Source organism: Sciurus carolinensis, chromosome 10, assembly GCF_902686445.1.
Source record: "Sciurus carolinensis chromosome 10, mSciCar1.2, whole genome shotgun sequence".
In the NCBI taxonomy this organism is placed as follows: domain Eukaryota; kingdom Metazoa; phylum Chordata; class Mammalia; order Rodentia; family Sciuridae; genus Sciurus; species Sciurus carolinensis.
This window is the reverse complement of record NC_062222.1, coordinates 18,547,376-18,570,424: the sequence shown is the minus strand read 5'-3', so window position 1 is coordinate 18,570,424 and position 23,049 is coordinate 18,547,376. Positions and strand designations below refer to the sequence as shown.

The following is a 23,049-nucleotide window of genomic DNA, read 5'->3' as shown; positions in this document are numbered from 1 at the left end:
TCCCCTGCTACTCCAGCAGGGTTTCCTGCACAAATTGGGCTGGCTTTAGTTGTTTTGCCTATAAATGACCTATTTTGGATTTTATGGTATTTTGCTATCTGGATTTTGCTGTATGTTAGTTTGTGAGTCTCCCCCTCAATCCAAATGCCCTTGTTTTCTGTAAGGTTTCCAAGATATTTACATTTGGCATAAACTATTATCCTATTCCTCAGGGACCAAAAAGGATCATTAAATGTTAGGATTGAGGAGGAGACAGGCCACCAGGACTCAGGGATGACAAAAGTGTAAATCTGTACGTGCCTTCTAGAATATGTGGTGAGCATTTTTAACATATTTCTAACTTTGAACATCTTAATTCCTTTCTTTCATGACGAATTTTGGTCATCTGCTTGACTGAATGAGGAGATGCTGGGAAATTGGTAAAGAGCAAATTTGGGTGTGACCGTTAGGGTGTTTCTGGAGAAGACTGGCATGTGGATCAGTGAGCTGAGTGGGGAAGACCCGCCCTGAATGTGGGAAGCACCATCCAATAAGCTGGAGGTGCAGGCGGAACAAAGGCAGAAGTGGGCCACTGCAGGATGCTCAGCTTTCCCTTCCTAAGCAGGTGGGGTTTTCTGCTGCTGCTGCTGCCTATTAACATGGAGTTCCAGGATCTTCAGCCTCTGAGTGCACGCCTGCACCAGCGGCTTTCCCGGGGGCTTTCCAGGGGGCTTTCAGGTCTTCGAGCTAGCCCAGTTGGCCTCTGTCTTGTTTTGAGGCTTCCGGTTTCTTAGACTCAGCAGCTCCCAGTTTTCCTGGCTCTCCAGCCTGAAGACAGCATCCAGGGACATTTTAGATCCCCTGATCATGTGAGACAATCTAACAAATCCCCTTTTGTCATTATATATTCTACTGGTTCTGTTTCACTGGAGAACTCTTAATACACCCGCCTAAGAAACTTTCCTAATAAAATTGTCAGAATTATGGACAAAGACATATCCAAATGTACATTCACTAGAGTGTTACTTTTAATAATTAAAATTGGGAAAATTAATGATGGGCTGTGATACATTTTAACTTGGATTATTGAAATAATATTTACTTATGTAATGCCACAGATAAATGTTACAATGTGCTATTCAACAAAGACACAATCTTCTTTTATATTGTTGAAAAAATAACAATGGAAAGAATCATGTAATCAGTTAGTTATCCCTTAGTAATTTTTCCACCTTACACATTTTTGCTCTTACTATAATGAGCATGTATTACTTTGATAATCAGAAAAATAGTAAAAAATACTATTAAGAGTTTACACCAAATTGAATTGAAGACACACCCAAGTCTATAAGTTGCAGTTCTAGGTTAAAAAAAAATAAGGAGGGCTTTCCATGAAAGCATGTAGAGGTAAGATCCTTATGAACTTACTATATTTCAAAATTCATATTTATAAATACATTTATTCTCAGAATGTAAAAAGTAAAGATCATGATACACACTACAGGTAAGATTCAATTAATACAAATGTCATACGGTTCAGGTTTCTTTACTGTGGAGCCTTCTATGCTTTTCAATTGATTTTCCAAAATAAAGCTGCTTTGGAGGGAACACCCTACACCAATTGTACTTCAATGGGTCCTTGTCACTGTACCAGCAAGGGTCACTAAGGAATAAATTGCACTTGATTGTATGCTTTTAGTATGCAAACTGAAAGAGATTTCGAGGTCTCTCTACCTAGCCTAAATTTTCAGTCCTCACTCATTAGACAGGAATAGTTATCACTAGCCACCATAAGCAGCCAATCGAAATGCCTCTTTTTAAGGATACTAACAAAGGAAGCTTAAGGAAAAATTGAAGAATCGGAATTCATAAAAAAGAAAACCAGGAAGCACATAAGACTTGTCTTACAACTTCAAACACTTATTTACTACTGAGATAATAAGGGAGATTCCTCTTGGAATTTCTTGCATTTTTCAACCATGATCTCATTTAAAGAAAACTCCCCTACTATAGTTTATTTGTCCCCAAATTTATCATAATGGAATTTTTAAAAAATAATGACTAGTTGTTTTCATCAATGTCTCCTAGTGACAAGATAATTCAAAACTATATTGCTACTTCTAAAAATGTCCCAAGTTCTATATCCTAACCATCAAAATGCCTTCCTGTACCTTCTTGGGGCCCTCAGTGCTGAAACCCTAATATGTGCATATCCAAAAGACCACCAGTAAGTTGGTTCTTGAGTTCAGAGAAATTCTTAACAAAATTTCTACTAAACAGTAGTTTTAAGGAAGCCTATGAAAATAAGGGGCAATTGTTAGTTTATAGGTAATTACTGCCAAAGGGTGTATTCTTCACACTTTTTCTTTCACTTTTTATGTTCCTATTTTCTGACACCAAAAAATGACTGAGCACGAGAGGAACTACCTTTTTCTTCTTAGTATTCTTGTAAAGAGTTTCAGTTTCTGTAAACCCCCTTTCCTTCTGCACTATATACACAACACACAATTTTGTTTTGAGGAATTACACAGCAATTGTAACAGAAAGTAAAAGGAACAGGGGAAGGGAGGAGGGAAGGGAAAGGGATAATACTGAGGACTGAATTACAGCAAAGTATATTCCACACTTTTATAATTATGTCAAAATGAATCCTAAAGTTGTGTATAACTACAAAGAATCAATAAAACAATTTTTAAAAGAGACATGCTATGGATTTAGCAATAAGAAGCCAGGTGTTTGAATTTCCATTTCTGTGGCTTTATTTTGTTTAGTTCTTGAGACTGAGCTTGATCTTACATTATTTTTAAATATTTTTCAAAATTTTCAATTAGTCATTAAACAATTTCATCTTTATCAGTCTCTGATTTCCTTCAATTAGTAAACTAAGAAGTAGGAAAATGGAATTATATTTTTGTATAATTTTAAGCACCCCATTTCTTCAAAAGCAAAGTAGAAAAACAGCAGAAAGTGAGTTGCAGAATCTCATCATCTTATGCACTCAGGATTAACAAAACACAATCCACAGGCCAAATCTCATCCAGTTATGGTTTACATATGAAGTGTCCCCCAAAAGCTTATGTATGAGACATTGCAAAAATATTCAGAGATAGAATGATTAGGTTATGAGAGCCTTAACCTGATTAGGTGTTAATTGTGTTATTAGTATTAATCTAATTAAGAGGATTAATCCACTAATATGGACTAACTGGGTGGTAACTTTGGGCAGGTAGGTTGTGGCTAGAAGAGGTAGGTCCCTGAGAGAATGCCTTGGGTTTATTCCTTTGTCCCTGATTAGCAGAGTGCTCTCTGCTTCCTGGCTGCTATGTCCTGAGCTGCTTAACTCTGCCTCACACTTCCACCATGATGTTCTGCCTCACCTCAGACCCAGAGCTGTGGAATCAGTTAACTATAGACTGAACCTCTGCAACATGAGCCCAAATAAACTTTTCTTCTCTAAATTGTTTTTTATTAGTCTTTTGACTGTAGAGACAAACAACTTACTAAAATGCACCCACCCCACTACATGCATCTTTAAATAAAGTTCTGTTGGAACTGACCAGACACACCCATATCTATGGCTACTTTCCAGTGATAGGGCAGAATGGGCTAGTTGTGACCCATCATTTAGATTAGAAAGCCTAAAACATTCCCTATCTAAGTTCTTTGAGAGAAAAAAATTGCATACTTCTCCTATGTGCAAATTCTCTGTCCTCAGAAAATGTTTCAGTCTAGGAAAATGGCATTTTCTTTTACAACCAAGGCTTTCAGTTTATAGAAATTCTGATTATGTATGACATTACCAGGTTTGCCCCACCTTACTTTTTATTAATTACATAAAAGTGTCTATATTACACAATACAGTTTTTAAAACTTTGCTTACATGACTTCCTGTAGCCTGGCTCTCTGTTGGCATGGACTTCTGTGCTCTGTGGGACATCACCAACATGGAACAGGATGAGACATTGCTTCACAGAGCCAGATGGCCACACATTGGGATGGATTCTGTAGAAAGTCAAAGGTTGGAATAAAAAGATCACAAATTAGGTGTTGGATAATCCTCTTTTACTCAGGTTAATGGTTTACTATGTTCCTGATGATGCTGCAAAAGACATGAAGACTTGCATGGAGAAGGCTTCAAAAGTTAAGCCTGAACTTTCTGAGTAATCTTTCCTGAAGTCTTAAGAGTTCCCCATCCTTTAACTCAAGTCCATGTTAATTAGAAACTATAATGCTTTATAGTTTTCTCGTAAAATGTTCTTCAGTCCACCACAAAATGGGACAAAGGAAATGTGATGTCAAATCTATGTGTGGGTTTCATATCATGTTACTAAGTCTAAGGAAGATATTAAAGACAGTTTTAAACATCTGTTCTAACAATGAAGTATGTCTCCATTTGGATATTAAATATTAAAACATTTATGTATGACATCATGTTTCAAAGTATATGTGATTTAAGGCGTTTAAATATGCTAACAGATTATAGTATTAGAACACCTTAAAATAGTATGCCTCCTATTTTTAAAAGTGGCATTTCAATTCATTCCACTTAAAAAAGCAAAGCAGTATAACTTCTATTTTATAAAATAAATTAAGAAACAGCCAAGATTAAGTATGGCCTATAATATAAAGAATATTTACAGTAAGAGTGATAATAAATTCATTTTAAACAATCTTAGTTCTGATTATTTACTACTGAGGTAGTAAATGTTCAATATAATTGTGACTCCAAATTTAGCCATTCTTTATGCTTATCTGCAAGCTGGGATTTTTCCAAATTATTCATTTAAAAAATATTTACTCGACCTTTGCTAGGTGCTCTAATAATGTGTTTTAATCCTTAAGAAACTCAGCAACTAGTGGAGAAAAACCTGCAAACAACTGAAAAATGCTCTGAATGTTTTGAAAGGAGAATGAAGAAACTCCCATGTGAAGTCAGTATGTGAGGCCACTGATTCCGTGGGGGTGAGGAAGATGAGGGACTTGGAAAGATTTCAGTGAAAAAGTGACATCTGGGCTGGCCTGAAGGAGTAGTTTGTCTAGCAAAGGAATGCAGCCTGAACTGGCTCAGAATTCCTGGAGGAGGAATCGGATTTCGATAGGATTTGGAATGGTTTTACTCTTGCTCTAGAATTGATGACTAGAATTCCATGTTAGATACAAATAAACATTAAGTTATCCAAAATTATAAAGAGAGTTCTGGAGCCAGACATCTGTTCTACATCAATTCAGAGGCAGGAAAACATCTCCTACTTCTACTAATTCCCACCACCAACACCCTCCAAGACTTTATCTCTGATCCACATACAGAAAACTAAAACATCAGGGAGGAGAAGCAGGGTAACTACTGGAATGGCCACTCAGGGACATGATGGGAAGTGTTAGGCACAAAAACTGCCAAGGACTGAAATGTGGCTCCACACCCCCCACCAAAATTTATATGTTGAAGTGCTAACCCCAATGTGATGGGGTCTCATGGAAGTAATGAGGTCAGGAAGGAGGGACCCTTAGGGATTAGTGCTCTTATGAGAAGAGACACCAAGAGCTAGTTTGCTACTGCTTTTGTTTCCCCTCCTCTTCCTCCTCCTCCCCTCTCTTTTCCTCCTCCTTCTCCTTGTTTTTTTCTCTCTCTTTCCATCCATCTGATGTGAGGACATTGCAAGAAAGCAAACATCAGAAAGTCAGGAAGAGAGCCCTCACCAGAAACCAAATCAGCTGGCACCTTATTGCACCAGTATCCAGAACCAAGAAACGAATTACTGTTGCTTGTATAAACCACCCATTTTATGGTAATTTGTTATACAAACTGGCATTTTATCCACTGGTTGGACATCACATCAGCTTAGGATGAGACAGAATAGGAAGACCCAGCTCTCTCAAACGGACACTTTCCTATTTTTCGGTTCATTTCAAACAGCCAAAGCTGCTTGGGGCTGGTGGGAATGGGCATCACTGTGTCTGGCTGATCAACTGATATCCATCATGTCCCTCTCCTGTACCCAGTTGCTGCAGCCAGATGGCCAATCCAGCCCGGATGACATCAGGCTGGATGGGGACCGCTGCCGTCATGCTGGCAGTCCCATGCCCAGAGGAGTTGTGATCACTGTTGCTGCCATTCCTGTAGCCACACTGGAAGCCTCAGCTGGTACTACAGGGCCACCACTTCTGCAGTTGCCATGGCAACCACTGATCCCATCACTCCTCCTACAACTGTCATAAAGGTCACTGATTTGACTGCCACTGCTTCAGTAGTCCAGTTGGGCTGTCATGACACTTTTAGCTGTTCTGAAAGCCTTGTTCTAGCTACCACTGCTTTTGTGATTGCCATGGCAACTGCCCATGGCTGTCATAATCGCTGTCAAATACCTTCACTTTTGCCAGGAATGCTCCAGATGCCTCTACCCACACTGTAGTCAATTCTATTGTCCCCACTCCAATCTGAAAAGTACCCATACAGGGCACAACAGTGCGAACAGTCTGCAAGTAGCAGACAGATGACAACACAGCTAACCTTGTTACCAATCATTTGAGATTTCTTTTGCTCAATTCATTCAAACAGATGAAGTGCAGCTACCTTAATGTTAGTATCTCTGAGCCAGCAGCTCTCAGCTATTAGTGTTAGCAGCTCTCCCACCTGCCTTCAGAAGTCAGAGACTCCCAGCAGTTATTTGGAGCTATTCAGCAGATCTCTGGCTGCTAGGTGTTCTTAGGGCTAGCAGCCCTTCATGTCGCCAGCTCTTAATGCAATCATCTCAGCCTGTTCAACTCAAGAAGTCATGAATAAGCAAAATACAAGCATCCAAAACAGGTTTTATTTGGGTTCATGCTGCAACATAAGGGGGAACAGTGTATGGGATAAAGATTTCCCAGAATGATCCAGTGAGTACGAAGGGAGTATTTATTCCACCAGGAGTATTTATATAGACAAAAGGAGCAGGCACACAGTCATCTCTCTACTAACAGGAGTTCCTCAGTTATTACCAATAAGAGATGATACTCCTAGGAAGTCGACAGGCTAGCTACTTCAGTGAATACCTAATAACTGGTAACCAAAATATTTAAAAAACAAAAATACCCCTGTAACTCAGCTTACTATAGTTTGGATATGGTTCATGTGTTGAAGGCTTTTTCCCCAATGCAGCAATACACAGAGGTGAGGTTTTTGGAAAGTGACTGAATCATGAGGACTCCGACCTCATTGGTGGATTGATCCACTAATGGATTAATAATCTGTTGGCATCATGGGAAGTGGCGGAAATTTAGGGGTTGGGGTCTACTTGGAGGAAGTAGGTCACCAGAGGAATGCCCTGAAAAGTATTTCTTGCCCATCCCTTCTGTGTAGTCTCTTCTCTCTCACTCTCCCCCCACCTTTCTCCTTTCTCTCTCTCTTTCTCTCCCCGAAACTGCACCACAAAGGTAGTATGAAAGCCTAAGGTTGACCTATACACATAGTTGACCTTTATTGTGGTGAAGCACATATTTGGAAAAACTTATCTCTCATCTTGGAATGTAATTAGTACATTTTAAAATGGAACTAGAAAAGAAGAATGTTAGATGCTTCAAAAAACTTTCAGTTCAGCATTCATATTTCAGAGAGCAAGAAACTGGTTCCCAAAGAGACCAAGTGACTTTCTCTGATCAACAAGACCATGGAGGAACTGATAAACATTCACTTAAAAGATGTGAAGATGCTCTTCAGAGTTGTAGTAAACAAGGAGATGCTCATTTTTTCCAGCTGACAGCTCATAGCTGAGTCCCTCCCCAGAAATGCTGTCATGGAAGAAGCTATCTAGTACAAGGTCATGATCCTTCCCCTGCAAGGACCTGGTCTTCCTCCCCAGAGTTGGACATGTGATGGGGCTTCCAAGCTCCACATCCTTCCTCACAGGATCTGCTCAATCCTCTACTACAAGTGCATCAAAATTCAACATCATCCTCTGCCTATCTTGTTTCTACCTGACCCAGCTTCCACCAGGAGTGGAGAAAATGCACCACAAGCAGAGTTCATATAAAGTGCACATCTCCATTCCAGCATCTGCTCCCTAGAAAACCCAACCTACAAAGATAGTGTATTCTGTCTTTAAGAAAATGTAAGATTGGGATGCACATGTATTAGATCAAAACAGGTTATCACAGAACTTCTTTAAATTTGACAACGTGCATGATGAACCACCAACAAACAACTAAAGTCATTCAGTCACTTAGTCACGGTATTCTTCTTGCTTAATAGTCAACATTTTATGAGACCTATGTTCTCTAGAATATGTTCTGGGAACATGAATGCAGTCCTCTCAAGATGACGTTCAAATCTAATCACTGAAGTTACTCATGTAAACATTTCCTATAATAGCCAAATAATGGAAACATTCTAAATTTTAATCAATAAGTTGTTGCTTAAATCATGATACATTATAATATTGTACATTCATATAAAGGAATGAAGTTATTTAAATACTGATATGAAAAACTCCAAGGTATATATTAAGTAGAAATAAAAAGTTATTTAACAGTGTATGTTTTTATAATAAAGGGAAGAAGAAAATATATATGTGCATTTTCTCCACGGGAAGAAAAGTATTTGTAAAGGCATACGTGAGAAAATGATAGCGCTGGCTACATCTATAGAAGGAATTTTGAAAGTACTTTATACATTTTGAAGTTTAGAACATGAGAATTTATATCAATTGATATATTCAAAATACATTAAAAAGTAACAGCAAAACATGGCAAAGTATTAAGACATTAGAGATTTAAATACTTTGTCTAACTGTATATGAAAAATTTGAAAAAATTAATGATATCATTTATGAAGTTACTTAAACTATGACCTCCAAAAAGACTGAAACCATAACTTATTATTTAGAATGCCCAAAGTCTAAAAGTGTCTCAACCAAAGGAGGCAGCAAATAACTTTATAAGAAATAAAATCCTGTGCTTCTAATACAGCAACAGATTTAAGACAGTCTTTTCTTTTTTGTTTTTTCGAAACAGAAATTCTAGAAATGAATAAAGAAAAGTATCTTCTATAAATACATTTTTCTGATCTGGTTTTTCCAGTATTGGTCTATAGTCTTCAATATTTAAAAGGTATCCAGAGCTGTTTTAACAAGTGCAGTAACCACTAACCCATGGAAGTTTTAAATTTACAAAGTAAACTAACTAAAATAAAGTAAAAGTAGGTAATTACTAACTCAATAAACTAAAAGTAGAAAATCACTTCTTCAGTTCAGCCATTTCAAGTGCTAAAAGGCCACATATACTTAGTGGCCACCATGTTGGACAGAGAGGGGTAGAAAATTTCATTTTCATTATTGCAGAATGTTCTGTTGGAGAAGTGGAATAGAACTTGGTTTCAGACAAACCTGGGTTTGAAACCTGACTTAGCCGCTTACTAGCAGTAACATTTAGGGCAGGTTATTGTCTCAGGACCTCAGTTCATGCATCTGTAGATTGGGAAACCCATCTCACAGGATCTTTGTGAAGTTTAACTGAGTTAATTCAGGCAAACTTCATAGAACAAACCTTAATACACAGTGAACACTCAAAAAATGAAGTCTTTATGAGCAATTATCCCTCTTGTGAATGTGGCACCTCACCCTACACCAGCCACATCATCCCTCACACTTGGGCTACTCCACCATCCACAGCCCTGGCAAGAGAAAAAGCAGCCATTAACACCTGTATAGTCCAGTTCAGTGCTATTAAAGCACCAGTTTGCAATGAATAAAGCTCACATTGATTCCTTCCTCAGGAAAAGTCTTGCTGTAAGGAAAACATCAGTAAACTAAATGTGTGTTAGTGATGTGGTTGACTGACATTCTGATGCAAGTTCTTTATCATGTCAAAGACAAGGAGCATTTTTATACCTTTAGTTGCACTGATCTCGGTCTCATTGGAAAGGCATACTACTGGATAGGATTTTAAAATATGAAGGCTCTCTAATTTTGCTATGAAAAGAACAAAGACTCATACAGCAAAAATTGGAAGTGCAGGGATTTCCTGGGGCAGTCGAGGTGAAGGATTTATAGTTGGTAAATTTGAACTTGATTTTGAAGAACATAAAAACCACAAGGGTGGAAGAGCAATGAATGGAGAACTGTGATAAAGGAGTAATCTCAAATAAAAGGTGTCTCCCAAAAGTTCACGTGTGAGATAATGCAAGAAAGTTCAGAGGTGAAGTGACTGGGTTATAAGAGCCCTAACCTACAGTGTATTAATCCCCTGAAAGGGATTAACTGGATGGGAACTGTAGGCAGGTGGATGTGGTTAGAGGAGGTGAGACCCTGAGGGCATGTCTTTGGGGTTTCTATTTTGTCCTCTCCTTTCTGGTGCAATGTCCTGAGCTGTTTCCCTCTTCCACACTCTTTTATCATGATGTTCTGCCTCACCTAGGGCCCCCCAGGGATGAAGCCAGCTGTCTATGAACTGAGACTTCTGCAACTGTGAGTCCTCAAATAAACTCTTCCTCCTCTAAAATTGTTCTTGTCAGGTCTTTTTGTCACAGCAGTGAAAAAGCTGACTAAAACAAAAAGAAAGAAAGAGAAGGGAAAGAAGCCTTATAGCTTTAGGCCTTGAAGAATAAAGATGTGTTTTCCTTTCATTTCAAAGGCCAAGCCAAACCCTGTTTACTCGTAGTTTCCCGCAACAAAAAACTAGGTAGGTATGAATTTAGGAGTGGCCAGTTTTGGACTCCTTATTCCTTCTATATCTTATCTGCTTATGATAAAAATTGTTTAATACATATATATATATGTATATATCATAATCTTAAACTCTACAAATACATATGGAAAGTTATTTTGATGGGTTTCTGAACTTCATGCATTTTCAGTTAAAGATAGATGAGCCTAAAAAAAAAAGTTCCCAGGTAAGCACTTAAAAACATTTTTGGATTCTTTAGGCATTTATATAAAAAGATCCATATAAAAATATTCTTCACCATAAAAATCAGTCAGTCATTACCTAACAATTTTCCAGTACTGCCACTATAGATAATTGTTTAACTATTAAAATGCATGCTGTGATTTATAACAACCATAATGACGCCAATCTCTATATGACCACTCATGCTGCCGTGGAAGGCGTACATCATCTGCTGTAGCAGGAAACACCAGAGGGCAATTTGCAATGATGCACATTTCCTATTACCTGCTGATAATAACTTATCAATGAAAACAACAGTTTAATGGTATGCACATCTCCTGCTGGTGAATAACTGGATTCAAACATTTCGGTGGCTTCTCGCTAATCCTATACAGCAGCAAAGAAGTACAATTACCACAAATGTCAGGGATAACACTTACAATTAAATAAAATGATTTAGAGCAAGGCTGATCTTTGATTAGACACAGATGCACCTGAGACCACATAATCCTACCCTGTCTTCAGGCAGTCTGACAAGTGCTGGCGGCCATTCTTCTAACCTTTAATTATTTTTGCCGATTAGCCCTCTGGTACTTCCCATTCTAAGTACTTGGCTTTTTATGAAATCTAACAAGTGGTTTACACTGAACATTGGATCTCTGAAATGACAGAACAGCCACACATTTGCTGTAGTAGTCCCAAATATCTTCTTTTTAAAGCACTGATTCCTGGAGTCCTTCCTGACAAACTAAACTTCTCAAGTCTCCTAGTAAAGCAGTAGTGCTCATAAAACTGCTAAGTAGTAGACTGTCTCTCTTAATAAAGTTTATTTGGCAGTTGGCAGACAGTTAGGACTCCTGAGCTCTAGTGTGATTCATATGGCTACTTAAGAGAACTTGTCCACACTTTTCCACACTGTAGTTATTTCCTCTCCACCAGAGCTGTGTATATTCATCTGAACAGAGCTCACAGGATGTCTGTTCCCATGATAGGAAACTTAATTTTAGTACTTTTCCTCCTTTACTAAACTCACTAAATATTATTTAATTCCTAGTTTTCAAGCTATTGTTATAAAGAGACTATCATTTGCAACTTTTTAGGCTTCAGGTCTGTTCCAGGGAATATCAGCAAGATTTCAAATTCTGCCAGGGAGTCTCAGTGTTACATGAAGTACAATATTGGAAATGGTAATGATTGAATGATGAACAGAATAGAAAAAACGGTGGCCCTATATGAAGCATAGCACTGTTCTACAATACATACAAAGAGAGATTCTCTCTCCTGCTCTTGGTTCTGTCTTTAAATAGCTACGTGACCATACATGAGGTCACTCTAAACCCATTTCCTTATCTTTAAAATGACATTGATTGGAGGAGGTGACTAAAGTCTGATCCAGTGCCTAAGTAACATCTATAATGCTACAGTTGATAATCCTAGAACATATTGAATTCATCTATGTTATACACATCCTTGGAACCACTAAGGATGGTTTAACATCCCAGGGCAAATTTCTCCGGTCTAATCATCTTAATTTTCCAGAAGAGAGAGAGAGAGAGAGAGAGAGAGAGAAACAGTGGAGAAATTAAATGAACTGCCTGGATGTTTCACACAAGAAGGTAAAATTGTAACACGTTTTGGGTCACCATGTGTGTTTTGGATCCCCACTCTAATTATTCACTAGAAATTCATTCGGTTAACAGAAGCACCCAAAATACATATGCATTATGCCACTTCTCTATATTAACTTCAATTTCAGAATGAGTATAATATATCTCTACAACCCAGATTACAATGTTTGGGGCTTGCAATTCACATGTGTTGATCCTATCTAAGAGGCAGTTATTAGTGAATTTTGAGCTTTTTTTGATCTCATAGCTCAGAGCTAACTATTCTACATCATCACTACCACCAGCAAAACACAGCTATAATTCAAGTGGCTTCCACCACTGATTTCCAAATAACTGCTTCTGGGTCAGAAAAACATACACTCCACCTGCAACTGCTCTGAACAACTCTTCACCCTGACTCACTGTGGTTCAACTCTTACCCTTCGTCCCTGGAGGAGTGGGAAGATGGGAGATTCACGGTGTTGTCTCTGGTGGCTAGGCCACACTCAATGCTTATGGTCCTGCTTAGCACACAGTTAAGTGCTCAATAAAGATGTGCTGTTATCCTCTTTTTTGTCTTCAGGACTTTAACTGAATGTTTTACCAATCTTGGTATCCTCCTCATCTCCCCAAATTAAAGGAAATGTTTTTCAAGTTTCTGAATTGAGTTTGATGTTTACTAGAGACTTGTCACAGATCCACTTTATCCACTTTTGGAAGATCCCACTATTCTTATTCTTTTAACATTTGATATTTTTTTTCTGCACTTCAACACACAGGTTATGCAACTCTTTCCACATAGATATTAATTGCTCCACTAGATGATAAATTCCTGTAGATTATCCTGGCTGCTTCTTTTTAGCCCTCCCAGCATTTAGCAGAGAGCCATGTACAGAGAAAGTGATCAGTAAATGTCTGCTATTATGTAGGAGAACTTCTTTTCCACTGTGGGCCTTCCATAGCCTAGAAGCCATGCTTATAAATTGCAGTGACTGAGAACAGCATGACTTGAATTAAGAGAGCCCAGACTTTATAAGATAAATGCCTTAACATCAAGTCAAATAAGCCATCAGCAAGACAGGTCTCAAATTTTAGAGGCCCTGAGCATACAGAAAAACTAGGATTTTGCTTTTCAGGAGTAGAGTCTAAACATACAAAATACAGAATTCTTTTTTTTTAACTCTGATTTAGGGTTATGAAAAATTCTGAAGTGACACAAAAATACTTTTAGGGCTACATATTTATTATCTTGAATTCTTAAAGAAGAGACACTAACTAAACTGAATGCTAGAAATACTTCCAGTTTTATAAATTCTCCCTCTTCATTTGTGAATTATTTAAATAATTGTGGTTTTTTCCCCCAAAGTATTTAGTAAATGGAATTAATAAAATAAAAGGACTTCCATTTGAAGGAATTTAGAAAATAGGGTGTGCCTTGTTTCAATTTCCTTTCATTTTTTTGAAGAATTTACTTTGCAATTGTAAAATTATCAACACTATAATAAAACTGGCATGCAATATTAAACAGCTCTGATTTAGTTTTCTATGTTTGTTTCAACTCTATAAACTCTTCCTCCTAATAATAAATATGAGAATTCTATCAATAGCTGGAGTCAAATTAGGCCCTCAGGAAAGTTCATTGCCCTTCCTGGTCCAGATAATACAGAATATGTTGGAGAGAATTTCCTAACAGCCATGTTATCACAGGAAACTTACCTGGAGTTAAATCTAGTCAAACTCTTTTCCTGACTTTTGGTCCACTGTGCTTCCTTCTCTTCTGAAAGCTTTTGGTGACCCTGACCCCCAGATATGGTACAGATTCAAGACAGAAAGTTCTCCTCTGTTTTCCTCAAAACTGGTTTTAAATAAAGCTACTTCTTTTCCAACCTGTCTCCCAAAATTTTGTGGAGCACCAGGAGGTAAGACCTTTCACCATGGTAACAAGATAGTGACAGGTGTTTGGAGAAGATTTGAGGGGAAAGTTGGTGGGATTTCAATCTGAAGTTCACCGGTCAGGAAAAGCTTCATTGCAAAGGAAGCAGTCAAGCCAAGTCTTGAAGGAGGTAAGAGGAGTGGGTCATATCTGAGAAAGGAGCATTCTAGGCAGAAGGAAGATCAAGTTCAAAGACCCCAAAGAGGAGAACACAACATTATAGGTGATGAACAGAAAATGCCATTAGGGTGACTGAATCAATGCACTAGGGAATGAGCAGTGGATGAGATGACGGATACAAATCACTTGGGGACATACCATCACTGGAACAGAATTTGGTTTTTATTGGAGTGAGAAGAGAAGGCAATGGAGGGTTTTGAATAAAGGAATGGAGGTAAGACTGTTAATATTTTAACAGGATCACATTTTTAGCAGATAATCTCCAGAAATAGCTACCATAAATTAATGCCTTCCCACCATGAATGTGCATGAATGACACGCTGCCTGTCAAAAGGTGGAATCTAAGTCCTCTCCCCTTGAACAGGGGATGGTCTTCTGACTTCTTTTTCCCAAAAGAATGAGACAAATGTGGTAGTGTGGCGAAATTCAACTCCTAGGCATTAAGAGCTTGCAGTTTCCACTTTCCCTCTTGCAGAAATCAAATGCTATGCAAGAAGTCTGCTAGCCCAGAGACATTCATGCTATGAGGAAGCTTAAATCAGCTACATGGAAAACCACATGGAGGAGGATCAGAGAGCCCAGTAAAGAGCCAGACTTGAGTCCCTATGTATATGAACCAATGTCCACTGAGTCCTAACTGCTGAGACCACAGACCCTGTGGACCCCTGTCTTGTCCAGATTTATACTTTGAGAAAATAAAATGGCTCTTATCATACACCAGTAGGTTTGAGGGTAGTTTGACACATGACAATTAATAACTGTCCCTGAAACTGATATGAGACCAGGTAGTGGGTGAAGAGAAGCAACAACACTGTCACCAAGCACTAGAAAGGCAGCAAAAACTGTCATCAGATGCTGGAGAGAGGACAACTAATGTCATGGTGTAATGAGATTTTGGTAGCACTGTGGCCTATAGTCACAGGAAAGGAAGAAAATGTGCTTCTAAAAGTGCCAATAGGTTTCATTTAGCTTACCATGAGTAAGTACAGGAAGAGAAACATGACTCAGTGTTCAAGCAGAAGTTAGAGGAAATAGTTCAACCCAAGATTCACTGGCTGAGAAAATAAAACTTATTCTTGCCTTTCTAGGCAGCAAAAGATACAAAGAGAGAAGTGGTCATGGGACAAAGGTCAAATCCAAGGTTTACTAATACAGTGTGCCTTCAGGTTGAAGATAAATCAGGTATGTGGCAGGAAAACCCTTCATTAAGACCTTAGGAAGTTTTAAAGTGTTACCTTAGATCTTGTCAGAGAGGGCTCCTAAAAATCTTAAGGGATTCTTCTATAGCATTCTCACTTCCAGAGAAAGTAAAGAGGAGTCAGCCTTTAGAGTTTTGAGGTTTTAAACATATATATAATCAAATGGAGTCAAACTCAAGCAAATTCAAAGGAAGTCCCCAAGGTTTTAAAGAGATAGAGATAAAAATTTAAAAGCAAGAAACAATACACCAACAGCTTAACTAAAAGAAGTATACAAAAGGTTTCTAACTCTCTAAGGACAGGAAGCAGGCTACTCAATTGCAAATGTTAGTTAGCCTTCTGGAGAGGACAAACAGAGGGAGGCCAATGCCTGGCCAGTCTTTAGCTTTCCAGATGTTCTAGCTGAGGAGACAGATATGAGAGTAAAGAAGCATTCTTGGATGTTCAACCCTAAGAGCCAAAGAAGAATCAACTAGTTGAAGGTAGCCCAGATTGCAGAATCAGATAATAACAAATAAATGAGGTTTCTAAGCCACTGAGCTCTCAACTGTTATTATATTCCATTTTTATCTTGTGGAGGTAATCATTTTTAATGTGGGGCCATTTAACTGGAGTATTATAGCTTCTGTGTTGAGAACAGACTGGAGTTGGGGTGAGGGACACAAGTGTAGCTGTTGAGAGACCAACTCTTACATTTTCACTGGGAGAAAAGATCGTGGGTTGGGCCCAGGTGGCAGCAAGGACAGTGGTGAGAAGAGGTCAATGGTGATGTTCAGTTAAATGATGTGGTGGCAGATTCAATGTGGGAATGAGAAAAAGAGAAGTTCTGGACAACTCCAAGATTGATTGATTGATGATTGACTTAATGTCTATGCATTTTAAAGAATGGAATTGTGAGGCAATGCAAGAAGGTTCAGAGAAGAAAAGATTGGGTTGCGACAGTCTCAAACCAGTCAGTGAATTCATTCCCTGATGGGATTAACTGAGTGGTAACTGAAGGCACTGGGGGTGTAGCTGAAGGAGGTGGGCATTGGGGACGTGGCTATAGAGTATAATTTTTGTATCTGGAAAGTGGAGTCTCTACTTTCTGATCATCATGTGAGCTGCTTCCCTCTGCCCAATCTTCCACCATGATGTTCTGCCTCACTTGAGACCTCAGGAATGGAGCCTGCTGTCTATGGACTGAGACCTCTGAAACCATGAGCCCCCAAATAAACTATTCCTCTCCTATAATTGTTCTGGTCAGATCTTTTAGTTGCAGCAGGGAAAAATCTAACTAAAACATTAAGTAAGATGGGGAAATGGTGGGAGAGGCAGACTCGGGAGGAAGGTCAGAAATCCAGTGAGTATGAGACATCTAATCCAGATCCTGGACAGACTTTGGTTATGGTTCTGGAGTTCAGGGGAGAAGTCATGGCTGGAGACATAAATTTATGACTCATCAGTATACAAAGGCATTAATGCCATGAGACCAGATGAGATCACCAAAGGAGTGAGTATAGATAGAGAAAAGACCTAAGGGCTGAGCTCTCAAACTTTCCTGTACTTCCAGGCTAGGGAAATAGGAAACCAGCAAAGAGACTGAAATGGCTACTGGTGAGGTAAAAGGAAAATAAAGAGAGGAGTGCCTAGAAGCTTATTGAAGAACTCTCAGGTCCTACTGAAAGAGCACAGAGGAGAACTAACCAGAAGATTTAAAATCATGGAGGTTCCTGGTGTCCTTGACAAATGCATTTTCAATGCACCAGTAGGGACGATAACCTGGCTGGTTTAAGACAGAATGAGAAAAAACAAATCTCAGATAGAGAGAATATGGTGAGCTTTGGAAGTTCTCCTGTAAAATGTGGGCAGAACACACAGGTGGTAGTGGAAAGAAACAAGGAAAATAACTTAGGGTTATTTTTTGCTTTATAGAAGAAAATTAGCATGATGATATGGTAAGGGGAAAGACCCATTAGAGAGAGAAAAAAATGACTGAGAGAAAGAATTATTAGAGCTATGTACCCTCAAATAGATAATGAGAATGAGACCACACACCCGAAATAACTGGATGAATTTCTACTGGGTTTCCTGATTGCTAAATTGCCTTTTTCTTCAATGAATTCTACCTGAAGCTAATTTTCCTAAAATACTATTAGTATTACATTGGTCCAGCACTGGTTTTGCCATATTACTATGGTTCTCCCCTCCTTCACAGGCATCTGCTTAGCTGTTCAACTTTTGAATGATCCAACTGACTCCCACTGAAATCAATACAGATCATCTATGTGAACAGTCCTCTAAGGCACACAGGTCCTTTTTTATTCAAAATGCAAGTACAGAATCAGACTCATATCAAAATGAATTTACAGACATAAAAAATTATTACAGGGGAGTACAGACAGCACCAAATAAATTCATAAAAGGAAGAAAATAGTTCTGCCTGGACAGAGGATGAGGACACAAATACTACAAATGATGGACACTTTGTGCAGGACCCATGAAGGCTGGCAAAGAGAGGCAAATATGTGTAGAAGACAGAAGCACCGTGCCTCAGCTCCAAGAGGAGATGAGGATGCTAAAGTGATCACAGCCCTGCTGGAACTATTTCCTGCTGCCAGCCAGGGAGGAGACTCCACAGAAGTCCCACTAAGTTCTTTACCTCTGCCCAACCTGCCCTGAATACTTTTTTATGTGCAGTAAGCCATGGCAATCCAGAAGCCAACGGGAGCATGCTGGGAATAAGGCTGAACTAGATCAGAGCTCTCCCAACTGAAGAAAACACACCCCTGGGCTGTCCTGCATTTTCCCAGGGGTGTGTGGGTATGGAGCACCAAGGGAACCAAATTCCATACCCATTGCTTACATAAGACTCCTGTACTATCAATGACCTGCCTGACGGACCTGAGGCAAGCAGATTTCTAGCAAGTTCTCCTTTCTCACTTCCCCTTTCACAGTTACCCTTCTTCCACGTTTTGAAAGACATATCCCTCCCCCACGCAGAATCACACTGTGTGTCTTGCCTTGCTAGGGTGCCAAATAAAGAAGGGGCTACTTGAAAAACTGACATAAGAAAAAGTTTTTCAAGTCAAATAAATGATATCAATCTTCTCTACATGTATCATTCACATTTCCAAAACAGCTTTAGTTTTATGCCTAATCATTGCTTATGAAAAGTTCAAGGATTATTTTGGTTAATTTTCTACTCATAACAATTAAAATAACATAACCAAGAATAAATTTTAACAGTAAAATTCCTTAGTTAAAAGAACTAAGATTCAATTTATATACTTACTTTTGTTGTAGGGAAGTAAGGAGGAAAAAATGGAAATAGATTATAAAATCCATAACTGTAAAAGTTCAATTTAAGAATAATTATTTGAAAATTTTAGAGATCATCACTCACAATGTGCAAAGGCTACTTCATTTCTAAAATTTCAATTAGAAGACACATATATAAAATGTCCATTAAGGAGAATATGATTCAGTGTTAAAAGAGGTCGAGGCTTTCTCTAGGCATTTTTTGTGTGTCACTATGATAACTCCCCCCACTCCATCAATCTTACAATCATTGTAGTTTCTTCTTCTAGGACCTTTTTCAGTTGCAGTTCCTTCATTTGACAGATACTTTCTATTTCTCCTCTGATCTTTCTCAAAACCTATCAGGCCGTGATAATCCATTAACATTTGGAGAGGACACAACCACGTATTGCATCCAGACTTTTGGGTCCTTTCTTATTTGGACTATATGCAGCCCTCTATCTCTGCCATGGGATAAAACACTGTCAAACAGGTGCACACAAACACCTTGCCTTCAGATGTAAAATGTGTGCAAATGATATTGTTAACTGAATTGAGTTCAAAGAGCCTCTTATTTCCTATTTCTAATAACAGCAATGAATAATTTTTTTTAAAAAAAGGAACATTCTTTAACATAAAACTAAGCAACAAATATCATTAGATCATCCCAATGATGGTCAGCATCTATTTCATTGGCAAGGATATAGGCATTGTAGGTTTCATTATACTGAACAACTGACTTTCCCTAGAAAAGAAAACATGTGATATCCAAAAAGTATTAACTTTGTAACCAAAATAAATCTCAGCAGAATATCTTCTTAGCTATGTCCTAATCCAAGTGAAACTCTGCATACCAGTACAATTTGTTGTACAATGAGGATTAAAATGCAGTTAATATTAGAATTCCAAGAGGTTATGCAGATAAAATGCCAGAGTGATGCCTAAAACTTCCTTTGTGTAACTTCCAGATTCACATTAGGTTCCTGCTGGAATCTTAATAACAATAATTTGTACTTCAGACTCTTGTCAAGATTCTGGGCTACCCTGGTTCAATATACTCCAGAAACAGAGTGAAAAATAGCTCTTATCAACCAGATGTTAACAGGTGATACAGACATGCATACATATATACACAGACACATGTTTATGCATGCACACATACAGGATATATACATATATGCATATGTATATACATGTGAACATACACTTGATAATAGTTCATTAGTGAACTGTACCATCAAATTGTTATTAATTACATTCCAGTTCTCACTAAAACCACACATTTTCTCTCAAAGGCCCTATAGAATTTTTTCATCCAATCAATTAAAAAGGATAGCAGCAAGCATTTAAACAATTTTCAAACTCTAAAGCCTCACACAGTTACTGTAATCACTGGATAAGTAAATCTAAGAGGGAATGCGGAGCTGAAGAAAGAAGTTGGCTTCTTCCCATAGATAACTCTTCTATCACCATAGCCTTCTGAAAAGGGGGCTTCCAAAGGAGTTAACTTACTACTTCCAGCTGTCATGTAAAAGGAAGGTCTTTCATCCCGATTCCTCTCTGAGTCCTGGCCTTCTGCTTGGATAGATGGATAAATAAATAGGTGGACAGATATATATAGATGAATCAAATTTGCCTACTGTTAGTCTCTATCAGCTAAAACTGATGCAAATTGGACAAATGTTTTCATTCAGGAATCAGAAAAGAAATATCCCCAAGGAACCAAACATATATAGATACTTATATGAATATTATTTGACTATAATATATACTCATTGATGTCAATTATGTAAGTGCCATACAAACACTACTTTAAAATCTACATTATAACCCTATAACATTGCCTCAAAATGAAATATGATTGTCACCGTCAAACTGTAGGAAATATTTCAGTGAGAATAACAGTATCCTTAAATAAATATGTGCTCTCTTAACCCAGTAAGTACGAAGTATTCAATCCTGCAAATATTCCAACAAAATATTAAAATAGGTTAGAAATCATGTTCTAGAGCTTATATATGAATTAACATTAATTTATATCATAACTATTATATTTTTATTACTATGTAATCATATTATATATTATATACCATATTTAATTTTTTAACAGGTGTTCCACATGGGAGATAATGAGACAAAATAGGTTAAATCTGTCTGAATTAGAATTCCAGCTCTACCACTTTCTAACCCTGTAATCTTGGGAAAGTTATTTATTCCATTTCTTCAGCTATAAAATATGGTTTGTACCACAAAATATATCAGGATGATTTTTGCAATGCATACTTAGGAGGGCTGGGCATGTAGCTTAGAGATAGAGGACTTGCCTCTCATGCTGGATGCCCTGGTTAAATTTCCAGCAGTGCCAAAATACAACGAAGCAAAACACAATTACTTAGAACAATGTGTGGTACATTAGTAAGAACTCAGTAGGTGTTGGCTGTTCATTCTATTATTGTCCAAAATTCAACCTGTGGATCTGAAGACAGTACTCTGTATTATCATTAACTAATCTTCAGAAGAGTGCTTACACAATAAACCAAACAACAGAAAACACTCAGGGAAGGGTGGGGGTGGGGTGGAGACAGTCTTCTCAGTTCGAAAAGGTGTGTAAATTTTTTGGATCAAAGCCCCCATTTAAAAAGCTGATTAGAATTATGGGTATTCTCCTAAAGAAAATCTACACCTACACAGAGTGCCAGAGCTCCTCTTATAGACTTCCTAAAACCCACCAGAGGCAGCAAACCTGAGATGGGGAAGCTCCTGGTGTTAAACTTTTCTATATCCAGATTCTGCTTCAATAAACTTAAAACCATTATTTTTCCATCCTCCAAAGCAGACACATTCATTGACAACATTATGTCTTAATATTGTTGATGGCATTCTGTCATACTAATTTCAGGGATTAAAACAAAAAGTATCATATTATTTTTCTTAGATCTATCAGTAATCTGCAGGTAAATTCTAATGAGAACTTCAAATCAAACACTGGAGTTGTCCCTTCAAATTAGCAGAGAGCAGTGACATCACAATTACAAAAGCACCCTACCTATCAGAGATTCTGAATCTAGGGCCAACCTCACTATCTTTGTCACTGCTGCAAAGCAGATCAGGAGTCCGAATGAACCTCTGAGAGGGGAAAAAGAGAAATACAAGGACATGACACGAAGGATCCTAATAAAACCTAAGACTTTTCTGACTCTTTAAAACTTCAGCTTTTCCTTCACTTAAAAACACTCAAATGGCTATTTCTTTGAGTTCAGCCTTTCACATATCTTGATATTTCTTCCTTTGGACCTCCTCTCTCTGTCTCCCATGTATAATGCACTTGTTTATAAGAAAATAACAGAAGTTTAAATTTCAATGTATATTGTATGTTGTTGATTTCAATAGAATGGTCCTCCTTACAGCTTCTGCATCCTGATTTGTTTATTCCAGAATCCTAACACAAGAGTTCAGCCAATTCAATAGGGTCTCATTACATACACTGAAAAGATGAGAGGGACCACAATTAACAAGTAGTGGCCATGAACCAGTATCATAATATTACAAAATAGTCTAGACATATCTAATGGGAAATTGCTGGTGACAACCACTTTGCTTCTAGTTTTAACTTCTGACTCATCCTGTTTAAGAATCTGCATCATTGAAAAATTATAAGCATCAGTGAAGAACTACTTTGCTTGACACATACTTTGAAATTAGCAAATTTTAAATGCATAGAATTATAGGAATTAAAGTGAATTGTAAAGTTTTGTAATAATGGAGCATCAATAAAGCTTGAAAAAATTAGTTGGCTCTTCATTTAAAGCCCCTTGAATAGGATTTTATTTCCATACCATTCTTCCGAATTTCTTGCAAATCTTTTGGCATTCCAGATACACTTTTCTAAGAGACAAGAGGTTTGTGCAGATTTGGCGGTAACACAGCGCCAGGCCTGAGTGCCAAGCACTGACCGTTTCTGCATAATTATCTCCCCTAGAAGACATATCCCGATCAAAGATGGATATAATTT

The 23,049-nt window shown here is 38.0% G+C and overlaps 1 protein-coding gene across 3 annotated transcripts in view; it reads right to left on the bottom strand.

The window, feature by feature from the left end:
• Il15 (interleukin 15) overlaps positions 1-23,049 on the bottom strand; it is a 68,773-nt gene that overhangs the window by 44,889 nt on the left and 835 nt on the right. For 2 of the 3 annotated variants that reach the window (XM_047565643.1, XM_047565644.1), the window contains one exon: positions 3,860-3,981. The exons of the other annotated variant lie outside the window; for it this stretch is intronic. The gene's annotated coding sequence lies outside the window, so the exon portion shown is untranslated. The remainder of the gene's footprint in view (positions 1-3,859; positions 3,982-23,049) is intronic. 3 annotated transcript variants of the gene reach the window in all.